Here is a 14,856-nt window from a genome sequence, read left to right as displayed (position 1 = left end):
TGCTCTAAAGAATATCCAATCTACTGCCGTCCCCACCCGCCTGCTGCTGTGGCGTACTCGTCGCAAAACAAACAAAACTATACTCCATTTTCGCTTTCTTCATTTTAACTTTCGCTAAAACAAATTCAATTTTTCTTATTTCTAACATTTTGACTTACATTTACTTCGTTAGTGAATTTCTCAGAATTTTTGACAAAGCAACGTTTTATTACTTTATAAGTTGGCTAGCTTCTGCCCGCGACTTCGTCCGCGTAGATTTCGTATTTGTGACAAGATTGCGTATCTCAAACGGAAATCAAAATAACCCATAAAGATACAAAATCATTTTTTTTAAATAAATAGAAAATGAATTTTTTAAACTTTACGAAAATAATGAAAACTTTATAACACTATACAGATCATGGACGCGTGTGCGATGGAAATAGTTATATTATGACTTGATTTTTGATTCTGTAAACTTATTTACCGACAATTTTTTTCTATACATATAATTAAGGAGTAAGTCGACCAAATCTGTAGGTGTACATTGAATATTTTTTGAAAATTCAAAGCTTATTATATTTTTATATGTTTAATAGCGGTCGCCCGCGACTCTGTCCGCGTGGATGTCGGTTACCGCTGCAAAAAGCCTACCCAGGAAAGACACGGTCAGCAAAATGATTCCCAGGTCAATTCGCAGACACCGACACTGACATCGACGATGCACTCATTATCCGCAAGCTGCATAGATTGTTTTTATGTGGATGTTAAAATTGTTAATGATGAAAATATGTAAATGCAATTAATACTAAGTTTTCACTTCTGCCGGCAGTCCCGGAGTGCAACCCGTTGTTTTAGGATAGATAACTAAAGCGATTATTGTAGAGCTTCTCTATACACAACATTTGACGTTAAATTATTTTCAGGTAACAAAATATACTGATGGTCGGGAGCCCCGGCCCGTGATAGGGCAACGTAAAGTTGTCCATGCGTAAAACATTATTTTCGTAAATCAATTCCTACTAATTTGAATGTTTGGCTCTGCGATTATTTTATCGTTAGTGCGAAAGAAATTTTTACTGGAAATTGGAGACTTTTGAAGGGTATAGGCAAATCAGTAGGAATCATGGGTATTCTTGATATATGAGCTAATTCACCAGCTGCAGGGCCGGTGATAATAATCTTCGCTACTATTAAATTATCTTTTAGCTCCTTTATAAGAAGTCTCGTGCCATTACACATGTTGGGGGGGCTTAAATTTCTGAGAAGCATTATCGGCGTGCCAACTTGTTACGACAGTTCATGAGGTGGTAGCCCAGCGGGGTTCAGAGAATTTAAAAATTCCTGGGGGTAGTGTACTGCGTCCTCGATGTTAGTGACGGTGTCTATGGATTTATAGCACTTAACTTCAACCGGTACTTTCTGCATAATTGTTTATTTCGTTGACTGTTTAATTTCTGGGAGAAATTATTTTGATAAGGATTAATAGCATTAGTAAAATAAATGCGTTTATATGTAGTCAAAAAAATTCAAGATTTTTAAATAAAAAAATGGTTGTTTTGCCTCGACATAGATAAGTATAGTGTGTCCCGGACTTTTTTGTAGATTTTTATAAGATCTACAATTAATTTGAACATTTTATGGTTCTATCTTTTATAGTTTAGGCAGCGTACGCAAAATAAGTAACTTTTTTGATTGATTTTTTACACCTTGTGTCCGAAAAACCCAAAATTTCTTACGGAACTCTATTTTTTCCAAAATAAAATTTAGCCTATGTTACTCGTGGAATATGTAGCTTCCAAATGGTGAAAGAATTTTTTAAATTGGTCCAGTAGTTTTTGAGGCTATTCATTACAACCAAACAAACAAAGTTTTCACCTTTATAATATTAGTATAGATTAAACGTTCCCTGGATCATGAATTATATATTTAGATCCCGCGTCTGAGCAATTATTGAGATTAAAATGACAAAAATATTTCTTTAAAACAGAGACCAAACAACAAACAACAACCAAAAACAAAACACTTTTTTAAATCTTGTACGTATGTCCGTGTTACGCGGTCGCAACTTATATATTAAAATCTCATATATTAAATATCTCATTTGTGGGTAAAAAAGAGCACCGTTTATTTTATAGAAAATTAAGAAGCCAACAAAGAAACCAAGCTGTTTCCAAACAATCAGAATACAAATAAATCACATAAAAAAACTGTCGTGCATTTGACAAACGTGAAGTTTGTTTAAGACGTACGGGCTCTACCTATTGTACCATCTTATTTCCCTTGAGTCGAGATTAAAGGTTATTTTTATTCCGGAAAATAAAAGAGACCCCGAGAGATAGTATTGTATCTAAATTTAATTCCCAAAAGAACAAGAGTCGCGGACAAGACGGTCGAGCTGATTCTACTCCCAACGTCGTGTTAGTTGATATGAAGCTCTCATAATACAATGTTTGTTAAAATATGAATACCTATAATTAATGTAATTAACCGGACCCGTGGTCACCCATTGGCCGGAATTCGAGCGTAATTCATTTATAATAAAATATTAGAAGCGTTGATTCGAAGGATAAAATAGGAAAAATGAGGCTCAACTGGACGATACATTCTCACTATAACAATAAAAAAAATCAAATGTAAAAAAATTTCATTGATTTTCATCTTTGACATGATGTGCTGTAATTGTCAGCATAAACGTAAACTATGAATGTTTCATATTAAATATTACGTAGACAAACGTGTTGTGTTAAACGTATCGCAGTGTAGGTAATGTTTTTTTTTAAATATCTTAATGTATAACTTTTTCAATATTAGATTTCTGCGCTCGTTCTCCGCTTAAGATTTAAATGTGCCAAATGTGTGTTTCATACATAAAAGGGGTACAAAGTTATTGCTTCAACTATTAATATATAGTAACGTATACTCGTAGCGTCCCTGACGTTGAGAGTGTTTTGGCGAAGTCGTAATTTAAAGTTTACTTTTAAAGTTATTTTTGCGTTTTCATCGTATTTTAGTTCTGGTTTACACTAAAGTTCATTCATAGTTACATGCTAATTATCCTATCGATATTCTTGACATAATAATGACATAATCATATGGTTTGCGGGATATGCGAGTCAAATCGGCCATGTTGGATTTATTAATATACCGTCTAATAGCTTATTACACGCGGTCTGTAAGATGCAGTTGACGACACCGTTTGTCAAAATATAATAAATAGCTTAGGAGCTATAACCGACACTACTAAAACCATAGCGCTCTTTTTTATTTCGTCGCAGTCGGTTAAAATGAAGCATACATTTCACTCTGCCAATGTTTAGTGACTTGCGCAATCAAGTTCCATTATTCTTACAGAAATAAAACTATCGTTATGGAGACGGTATTTGATAAATAATTATTGCTTACATAATTATAACACTAAAATGTATTTTCTTTTTTAATATTAGCTAGTTAGACGATCTGGTATCGTTTAACATATGTATAAAACTTAATTAATTAACAAAGTAAAAATATCTGCGGAATTTGATAATAAAAGCGAATACCTCGCTCCAGGAAGGATTCCCTGACTTCGTAAAGTCGGAATCTCGAACACAAACAAATAGTTTAACGTTACGACTGTCTTATTTAAAGTTAAGAAATAACAATATAGATGAGGACTTTATGGCAACATTCGCTTTAAAAAAACAGCATAAATAATATTCAAAGTTAATAAATTAAAAAAATATATACTCATATATTTTACTTAATTGTTTTGGAACCTAAAGAGCAAGTCCAACTCGATTACATAAAAAGAAATAAATAAGAAGAAATGTTCATAAAAGCATGAAAACCTTGTAAGAATAAGGAAAAACGTTAATAACTTGTGTTAAAGATATGAAAACAAGACGGAGGGGACGAAGGTGACGTCTCGGAGGCTTGTAACGGATCAGAAGAGCTGACGCTGCGTGCGGCGGCGGATCCATTTCACGTTAAACTCGTATTAAAATCCCTACGACGAAATTGATTTTATCAGCGTACTCGATACACAAACACTTAATTGAAAACGACATCAATAAATTCTACTCAAACAAATTCAAGTGTCTGTCTGTTATTTCAAAATAGGCTACTTTGCTAAATCAACAATTATTTTTATTGTTGTCCGTTTTTCAATAAATCTTATTTATTTTATAACATACGGTTTTTATGTTTTTTGAAGCTGTTTTATTTTGTAAATCTGTCTATGGTTTTTTTTAATCTGTCTATATCTTTTTAATTTAAGGAATCGCCACTCAACAAATGAATACACTTATCAAAACGAAAATATTGTTCTTCATTCATGCAGCTCGTAAAAGTACTTCTGTGTCGTCATGTCACTTCCCTTAATGATATATTGTCTTAATTTCGTTCCTTCCTTACAAACTTCCTGTAGTCCTGTTCTCGGGTGTCTTTTTATAATAAGCCAGGTCGCCTGTTTTTAAGTAGCGGTACAAAAAGCCTATAGATATTGGCACTCTTAGAAAAATGAACCGTATCTTCACCGTCAACGCCTGTACAAAACCCTGACACCGGTCCGATCGTTCCTTTCAGCTTTTCTGCCATTGAAGCTATTTATAAATCTTCCTCGTATTGTATACTACTCGTTTATCCCCACTTCGCTCTATAATATTCGGAACTTACCATATATCTTATAATTTAGTCAGAAGCTAGAAATATGCTCGCACCAAAACCATTTACGTCACAAATAAAAAAAAAACATAAATTATAATTTCTTTTCTTTTACTAAATTGAAATTATTTGGTTTAAATTACAGTGAAAATCGTATCAAAGTATATCGTAGCTTATAAAATGTAAGGTAACGAACGATGTTACACACGACGTGGGAGCGGTTTGATTGTTTATTTATATTACGTATATGCAACTTATCTAACGATTTTATGTTTAAATGTTTAAAAAAAATGTTATTGGTACTTTCCGTTTCGCCTCTTCCACGTAGCAATCGAATATTCCATTCCGCCTTCCCTACCCTTCCCATCCCTTGCAAGGCCCTTATTGCGAAACTTCGGCAATATTTTCATACGGCCGCGACAATCGCATACCGAGTCGTCATTATACAGTCTGTTGCGTCAGACCCTCGCGTCTTACTCCGGAGAATATTTAAGGCCGCTGTTTATACAGCTTTAACTCGGCCGCTTTTAGAAATGTTTATGAGATAGTGTTAATAAAACAGTTTTCGGAGGCAACTGAAATATCAATTCCGGACAGAATGTTGAAGTATTGACTAATGTTGGGTTTGATATATTTAAGACTTGTTTATTTCATTTACTTTGCGTTATTTTTATAGTATCGTAGTTACATAGAAGTATTCTATTCACCAAACAAAACATTTTATTATGTAAGTTCATTTCATAACGTAGTATACTTGCAATATATATATTATTGCAAGTATACAGTTATTAAAAACAAAGTTACATAAAAAAAACCGGCATAGGAAACCGCTTCCTCTCGAGGAGTATGTATCAGTAGTTACTGCTCCAGGTTTGAACCCGGAATCTTTGGCTAAGATTCACACCATCTGGCCACTGTGTCACATCGGTAACTAGTTGCAAAACATTGTTTAATTCATATAGTGTTATTAAAATATTATTAATACAGTTGCTTAACACAACACGCGTGTTAATCGCACGACGTGTTGGAACTAAAGCAAACAAAATAATGCTTTACATAAACATAATTGTGAACGTTACTTAATCTATTATGAATAATTTGTGTCTCTCAAATTAATAAATATCTTTCTGACTAATAAGTAACTATATTTGTGTAGTAAATATTGTTATTGTGTTCCTTACTTAGAATAGTACCAGTGAATAAGGCGCATTAAATCAATAACATATTATTTACTAAGATGAAAAAAAAATGGATTAGTAATATTTGATGAAATGCATAAAAGTATATCCATAAACACTTGAGAAACTTATAGTACAGCTCTCAGAGCCAGTCTCTTGGTTGAAATGTAAAACTGAGCAACACAAACGAAATCTCCGATATCGTTTCATAAAGAAACAGTTATCATATTTTTCAACTTCAAACTTTAAAATACTGTTTAAATCAATTAAAATAAAGTTTATTCGAGATGCCTTTTATTAGAACTTGTTTTTATTTATAATATATTATATTTATTGTAAAGCTGCCGCTGGTTCGATGTGCCGATTCTGCCGAGGAGAACCGGGAATGAACTCAGATGTTCCTCTTTTTCACTCATTTAATTAAATAAGTTTTAAAGAGATGCGTCATTATGCAGATATATTTAATTTTATTAGATTTCGATGCCTCGATAGCCAGTGACTAGTTATAGACGAAATTGTAACTAATTAATAGTTATTCGTGATATACATTTTATTAACAAAGTGAATAATGGTTATTCGGGATTATTCGAGATGGTGTTATTGTAAATTATAAGTGAATTCAAGTCTAAAGATGCGAATCTCAATATTAATAATGAATACGAATAAGTTTCCGTTCCGTGTAACCCCAAAAGTATGTCTATGTCAGCGTTACTGCCTAATAGCCTCGTTCGGCGGCGCCAGCGAGACATCGTTGACTCGTCCGTTCTTTTGTTTTGGACTTACGTAATTTAATAATTTTGCAGACTCGTGTTACATACAAAATATTTTCAAGGAATTTTATTTTTGTTCTCGGTAAATGTTATTAACTCGTGATAAAATGTATACAGATATTTTATAACAGCATAAAAGTGTAAGGACAGGAAACATTTTTGACTTAGCCAAAATACCGAGAAGCGATTTCTTGATGGTAGGCAAACCCTCCTAAGTAGGCGGGTGGTGCCTCATTTCCAATCACTTATTCTACATTACAGGATGTTTCCAAAAATCAGTTGAATATCTCAAGTCAATCAAGTCAATTTCAGTCAAAGGTATGAAAAAACAAAGCAAGTCCTTGTCCAGGCGAGTGAGGTTGTGGTGTAAGTTCCGCGACACATCAAGCGAGCCGACTTGAACAAGTCTTAAAATAATATTTTTCTCTGTTTTTATTACAATTATAGGTAATTTAAGAACTTTACAAAGTTCACAATCAATTAAAACTCAACAATAACATTTATTCATGTTCTGTGACAAGTCTCAAGTATTAGGAATCGAAATAGAACAGTAGTGATTATCTACGAGCACGAGCTATGGTTATTCCCTTCCATCTCGAAGTCGCGTCTCGTTTCAAGCCGGCAAGCGAGTAACAAGTTCCTGTAAATGTTTAAATTCGAGCAAATTAAAAATGTATATTTAACTCGAATGCATCGACCGACGGACGAGTTATGAAAGTTACGCACGAAGACATCTTGACGCATATGACAACGTTCACTCGCTTCGTCTGCGAACAGATCCGACCCAAAATACCCCCGTCTAAATAAATAACCAGGATTACACGTGAGGGAACGTGTAAACAGACAGACATACCGTTTATTTCATGTTTGAACTGCACGTTAAACTTTATTTATTTATCCCCTACTAGTTCTGGCCCGTGTTGGTTTTATAGCTCTGCCGATGTTACTTGACACCGCGTCGGCGAGCCCGCTGTTTACGTTTGCAACTTTAAGTGTAGCTATTTTTATGGTGCGTTTTGACGATTCGCCTCGTGTTTGAGGCTAAATGCTCCTGTGATCTTTTCTGAAATGGCAACGTTATGACAACATCGTTTGCTCTTCGCGGGTATCTCGTTACATATTATGATCTAATTTCAGGTCGTCGATGATTTTTATATTCTTGATTAAATCGCGATTTTGTCTCATGATAGTTTCGTAAACAAATATGTATTAAGGCAATGAAATACAATCAGCCTATCCATCTCTGCTGCGGGAACACCGCGTAGCGCGCTCCACGTATATACAAGCTTATTTAACTTGCAATGTTATTATATCAGTTAGTTCCGGTCAAATCTTGCAAGCTGAATTAGAATCGCAACGCTAGTATCCTTTGGAGTAGCAATTTAACATGTTGTTTAATTCCTTTGACAATGCATTTTTATGTCAAGTGTATCCTAATTCTATTCCCAGTATTGGCTCCAGGTGAGAGAACTCCTCATTAGCCAATAGCATAATTTTTTTGTACTAAACGAGCTTGTTCTTTAAAGTGTGTTTTGGGCTACTCAGTTATACTCTTATGCCTCTATTCAATATATTGAAGACTCCTTGAGTATTTTAGGTAATTTTTGTGTACAGAAATCGTTAGATATTAAATGTTACTCATATTGGTAAGGATTATTACCATTTGATTTACAAATTGAATTACAGTAAGTTGTCATATCGTATACTGTTTAGTGTAGGTAATACGAGTATGTCTTTGTCACGGCACTGACGATATCAACAATTGTTTATACTTCTGTCAGTTTATCCAAAGATGACTTACAATCACGCAGCCCTGTTACTCGTCTGCCATATTAAGCACTACAGAATATTAGTTACCTTTAACGTATAATTTACGTTTTTGTTAATCAATTTTTTTTTTCTATAAATACGAGTCAAATTTACATCGAAATCAAAATATACTTTATTCAAATCGTTACTTTAGAAAATTGTTTTAAATGTAGAGCTATCAAGTGTAAGTACTAAGTTGATACTTTCAGCTGTTGGGCGGAGTTGTTTCAGAATAAAGTTTCACGCTTTGGCCCACAGGTGAAGTGAAATAAAAGCTTGTAAATAAATAATAACGCAATTTTGATTAACGAATATTTGAATCTAAAATAGCTTTTGTTAGATCTAGTATTTCATGAAATGATGTAAAGTGTTCTCGAAGTGGTCGACCTCGATCACTAAATGTGGCGAATCCTAATTTAGGTCGCAATATTAACACAAGCTGCGGATGTGCGGAACAGCCGCCCGTCAATGCGCTGTGATTTATTCCATCAACAACGCTTATATTAATAAAGCCAACCACTTCATATACATTATGACGGACGACTCGTAACGTTGTGTTTTCAAAACTTCACTGAAGTTAAATGCGAAAATTGTTACTATTTATAATTCACCGGAAAGCGGGCGCAGAAACTATTTTATCGAGTATTGTGCACGTGTTGTTTCGGTTTTGCCTTTATTTCATTCAATGATTTATATTATGTGGATAGTATCGGTGGTAGGCTATGTGAAAGCCCGCCTGAGTGGGTACCAGCACCTTACAACATATTCCAACACAAAACAGTCATATATTGTATTGTTATGTTCCGGTTTGAAGAGTTTGTGAGCTAGTGTAACTACAGTTACAAGAGTTCCCAAAGTAAGCGGCGTCTGGACGATGTAAAGGATAGTAAACGTTCCTCACAGTACCTACCTCTACGGGTGGCGGTGACCATTCACCATCAGATATATTTAACCGCCTACTTATATTGCATTTAAAAAAGTAAGAAATCTATTAAGTAATTGGCATTAATCGCTCAAAACTAATTTGGTCGACATTGAATATCCTACGAGCATCGAGCGAGGCTAGTCCTTGCTTCAAAGACAAAGATTAAACAGCCACATGATACTACTATATGCAGCCGCTCCTGTGAATATTGCTCTTCGTCTCAGAGAATGAGTTACATTCCGCGGAAAATATGAAAATCTACCTCACACGAGATCCACGTTCTTTTTATTATTCATCCGTGGTCCTGTTTAATGTAAAAGATTTTTGACACGGAGTCCTGTTGGGAGGCATCGAGCCACGTGATGGGCGCCGGTGCCGCTGCCTGAGCCGCTACACGCCGCCTCTCGTATTTCACACGTACGTGACGCGAATCATAACTCCCACTTTAACCATGAATCTCAAACATATCAAAAGCCACCACAGATAACTACTAGAATAATTTATTATAATCATTTTACGAAAATGATTCAAAACCTATCTGTGTATAATATGTTACATATGATATATTGAACACGTCTCTTTTTTAATATCAAAACCATGATAGTAAAGAATTGAAATAAGTAATGATAAGTCTTTGAGTATTTTACACTTTATTACAAAAAATACAAAAGGAAGCTAATATTAAGAGGCATAAGCGATTAATTCCAGCCCTCACCGTCTAAATCACAGTGAACTGCGAATTTCAGTCATCTATTGTTTTTCATCATATAACAAGCAGGAACTAAATACTATAAATAGTACCAGACACAGAATATACTATACATTCGTATGAAGACTTAATTCCACAGAAGTAAAAACATTTCAAAAACTTTATTAAAAATCTTAAACCCCGATCATGACAGTGTATAAAAGTAATACGTACGAGTACTGTATGCTAATTTTATAAATATAATATTCGAAATTTTGTATGTCAGTACGATTACCTATATAACTGCACAAACTACCCGCTCCCTGTGGTGAAATCACCCGTTTGATTGGTTTGTCTCGGAGGAATGGCTAATTAGTATTGTGTAGCCCTTACATAGCCCTTTGTAGTTTGTACTACATGTTATATATCATTAGGTCTTAGCATATTTGGCATAATATACAAATGATTTTTACTATATATTATGCTTGAGATGAATAGACCCTTTGGTTACTGTTAAAGCTAGCACGCATAATATGAATTTTACATGTTAAAAATTATTCTATTACTAATTTATATTAGAGTCGTATCGGATAAATGGTTAACAAACAAATTTATCGGAGCCGCCTGTTCCTTTTGCATTCACCTTACAATAAAAATAAAACGCTCCACTCACGCGGTGAGACGAAATACAGATAGACATGTTAAAATGATATCTACAGAATATAATAACAATTACACGAAAACCGAATGTTCAAAATAACAATACGTTCGAAGCTGCAGTTGGATGATTGAACTAAAACTGAATTCGTACGTGCATTCCCTCCGCCCCGGCCGCGTCCGCCCGTCGGTGATTTGATAAAACAAGATCAACTGATGAACGTGATTGTATTAATGAACGATCGAAATACTAATAAACAATTCGCTGATTCAGTCCAAACGGGGCAACGACTCCGTGTCTATACATAGACGTCGCATACAGCGCGCTAAATCCTCGCAGACGGGTAAGTATAGCTTCATTGAGAAACGAACACCTGCTGACCATCGGACGTTATCGATAAACGAAAATATTCCTTGAGAATATCCTATTCAATGGATTTTGAGAGCTTTATAAAGTGATTTTCGTTCGCTTCGCTTACAGTGTATTAATAGTGTCAAGTCGTCACTATCTCGAGCGTAAATCGCTCAAGTAATAAGTTTCAAAATTATATTTTTATTAGTACTCTGATACTTTTTATACTTTTTCATTTCTGATATATGTAAATTAACAGACTGATTGACAAATCAACAAAACAGCTTTCAGTTTATGTGTTGTTCGTTGTTTTTTCAAGTAAAATATTTGGGACGCGAAAGAGTAAAATCGATTCGTACGTTTCTATATTATGTAACATTTCAAATGAAACGCTCCTGACACAAACACGATGGTAAATAGATTTCAACTCGTTACGCGTACTGCTAAAAGTTGTACGCACTTTAATATCTCCATTACATTAAGGTAAAATATTATAATATATAAGTAAATGAAATAATTTTATATATTAAACAAGTAAAGGCAGGATGAGAAACAGCTAAACTCGGTGGTATGTGTATTTTGTAACGCTTGCTTGTAAATCCATTGCGTTGCATATTATAGGAATACTTATTATCGTATACCAATAAAACAGTCAGCCTCACGGAAGGCTAGGGGAAAGTATTATAACTGAAAGGATCTATCTGTTATATCTACACGAATAGGTATTGATAGATATGTACATACTTATCTACTTTACATATCAAAATATAACTTAAACAATACTGAATGTATAAGTTTTAAGTGTCTTATTACATAATGGGTATACTCGTAAGTTTTGTATAAACAAAGCGTCGAGTAATAGCATGAAGGGGTCGGCGAAGGGCGAAGGCGTCTTCCAACGAGCGAGAAGCGACAGATAGCTCCGAGATGGAAGCTGGGGTAAGCGACAGACTCGAGCGAACAGAAAGCATGTTATAGTTAGGATATAATAGTAATCAGTCAGTCAGTCAGGGCAGTCAAATGCATTCATCAATTCACTTGGCAGGGCTTTGTGCAAGATCGTCGGAGTACGAGTCCCTCGTCGGATATTCTACTTCCAAAGAGCAATGTACCTAGTGGTAGTAGCGCTTGCTTAATTTTTTTTATGCCAACGTCTATGGATTGTTATAGATAACTACTCACTACCAGGTGGCCTGTTTGCCAGTTAATTTAAAAAATGTTTTAGTTATTAACGTTTTCGGATTACCTTATTTTAGAAAGTGAACACATACTACTACACTACGTAACGAAAATCCCTTTGACCGACTGATCTATCCGGTCGTGTCGGACTCCCGTCTCATCGAACTATGTGATTGAGGGAATGTGCGCTATGTTTGTGAACTCACTCGTGCCCTGTAACGCCACCTGGGTAGTCCCGAGATCCGCCGCCGTTGCCGAGATCGAGATATTATGAGCGGTCTTTATGCATACCTTTATGGGTGTAAGAAATTGATATCGCCCAATGTAGCGTTAAGTACAGTCAGAGTAAGAAACCCTTCGTCAGTTTTCAAATTAATTCCTATATCAAGTCGTAAACTCTTAGTACCTTTTGAAACTAAAGCACTAAACAGATAACTGCATATAAAATTAAACCAACATGGTATGATAACTTAGTCCAAAATAGTGTAACATCTTTGGACTACGTCTAGTGTCATATCAACATAAAACCTTTATTATGGCCTAATTAGTCATTACGAGATTTAAATTATATTGTAGATATGATATCTTAATTGTCAATTGTCAAAGTCTGGCAATTTTATTTATTTTCTTGCAATATATTGCAATCTTAGAATAAAAACGATTGTAATATTATTCATCAGTCAATTTAAGCGACGGTTAATGTAATGACGTGACGTGTGATGAGTGGTTACATCGGCACTGAAAAGTGGTGGTGATTCGTTGGCCTGCAGAAGCGAAGGATATTTCGAAAATCTATGGGAATTGATGGTGCAGCGGTGGATAAATAATAACGATAGAACCAAAGCAGCTGTCGTAGAACATTGCCGAAGTGTCCGGGAGGGCTTCAGAGGAACCGACATATACTATCGCCTTGTTGGATCAATGCGACAGCGACTACAAGCTGTGATTGTCACGAATGGAGGATATACTCGTTTTTAATAAAATAAATAAGATTTGTTCAAATGAATAAATTTTACCATAATTACTATTTATTTTTACTATTTTATTTACTACTTCCGTCCTGTGGTCTCACCCACGTTCCCGAGAGATTTTATGTTTTCCCGGGATATAAAGTATCCTATATGTTATTCCAGTACATATTCTATCTGTGTGCCAAATTTTATCCAAATCCGTTCAGTAATTTTTACGTGAAAGAGTAACAGACCTCCATCCATACCTCAAAGAAATCAGCCAGATTCATACACACAAACTTTCGCGTTTATAATATTAGTAGGAAGTAGGATTACTACTATGCACTCTTTTTTATAAGAGACGAGACCTAATCTATGTCCTAATCTCCGATGTTACACGAGCATTCATTTTACTCTATCTCTTATTATTATAGCTTTAATCGCTATTATACTCTTTGCTAGATGCGACTTATAATGACATTGCGACGCAATATGTCATACTCATCGGTAAAGCAGGTTATCGCTCATACTGAGCACATGAAAATAGATGTTTAGGTGTCGAACCTTTTCTTACCCCGACTGTACATACCACCGCTTTCAGCTCTTCGCTTCCGCCACACTTCAGAAGTGCAGTGAGCTGCCAAATTGGTACGATTTGCCTCTGTTGCGAATATATTTGGCCGATATTACATTTGCACTCGCTAACCTAATTTGCTGCCATAAACGTCGTGTGGTCCACTAGGCTTATTGGCTAAAACTTATAACGCAGTATTATATGAGAAATGAAACGGTTACTTGATGTAAGTACTCGATTGTGTCCGCTGCTTCGATACGTACGTGTAGCGGAACATACGTATTCTAACAACGTTTATAATTGTTTTCAGATACTACTCGCATTCGAAAATGAGCTTTCGAATGAATATTAACATTATGTAAGATTTCATTATATATATTTTTAATTTTCCACATCACCACCATCATATTCCATCGCACAAAGCCCGAGAGCGTATTTACGAGACACGAAAATAATGTTACTTTAAGTTATAATCAGGGTACAATGCATCTATTTTATTAAAAAGTCTTTTATAAAGACTTTCTTGATCATGAAGCTCAAACAAAAATGCAACCTCAAACGAACGGTTTAAAAATAGAAAAAGTCATTTTATTACGAACATGCATTTGTTAGATTTTTATAGAGACTTAATCCCGCTGATCTTCTTTCGCCGGTTCTTCTCAGGTCCGAGGTGCTAAATTCCGAACCGGTGGTAGATTTTTGACAATCAATAAGCAAGTGTAAACATTTCTATATTGAATAAAGATTTTTGACTTTTGACTTTGACTTTAATACATTATGTCAGGATATTTTAAGAATAATTTCTATTTCTTTATTATTTTATTATATTTGAAGGTTATAAGACAATAAAAGATTATATATGAAACACAAATATTTATTTAGCCATTATAATAGCTGTATTAAACGTAATATTGTATCAATTAATAATTGGAATAAAACCAATTACCTTAATCAAAATCAAAATATACTTTATTCAAGTAGGCTTTTACAAGCACTTTTGAATCGTCATTTAACAAACTATTTAAAGTAAAGCTACCACCGGTTCGGAATGTAGATTCTACCGACAAGAACCAGCAAGAAACTCAGTAGTTACTCTTTTTCAATATCCAAAAATACAGTCATTTTAGTTAAATACAATTATACTAACTTTG

Source organism: Vanessa tameamea, chromosome 3 (assembly GCF_037043105.1).
Source record: "Vanessa tameamea isolate UH-Manoa-2023 chromosome 3, ilVanTame1 primary haplotype, whole genome shotgun sequence".
NCBI lineage: Eukaryota > Metazoa > Arthropoda > Insecta > Lepidoptera > Nymphalidae > Vanessa > Vanessa tameamea.
This window is presented reverse-complemented; position numbering follows the sequence as displayed.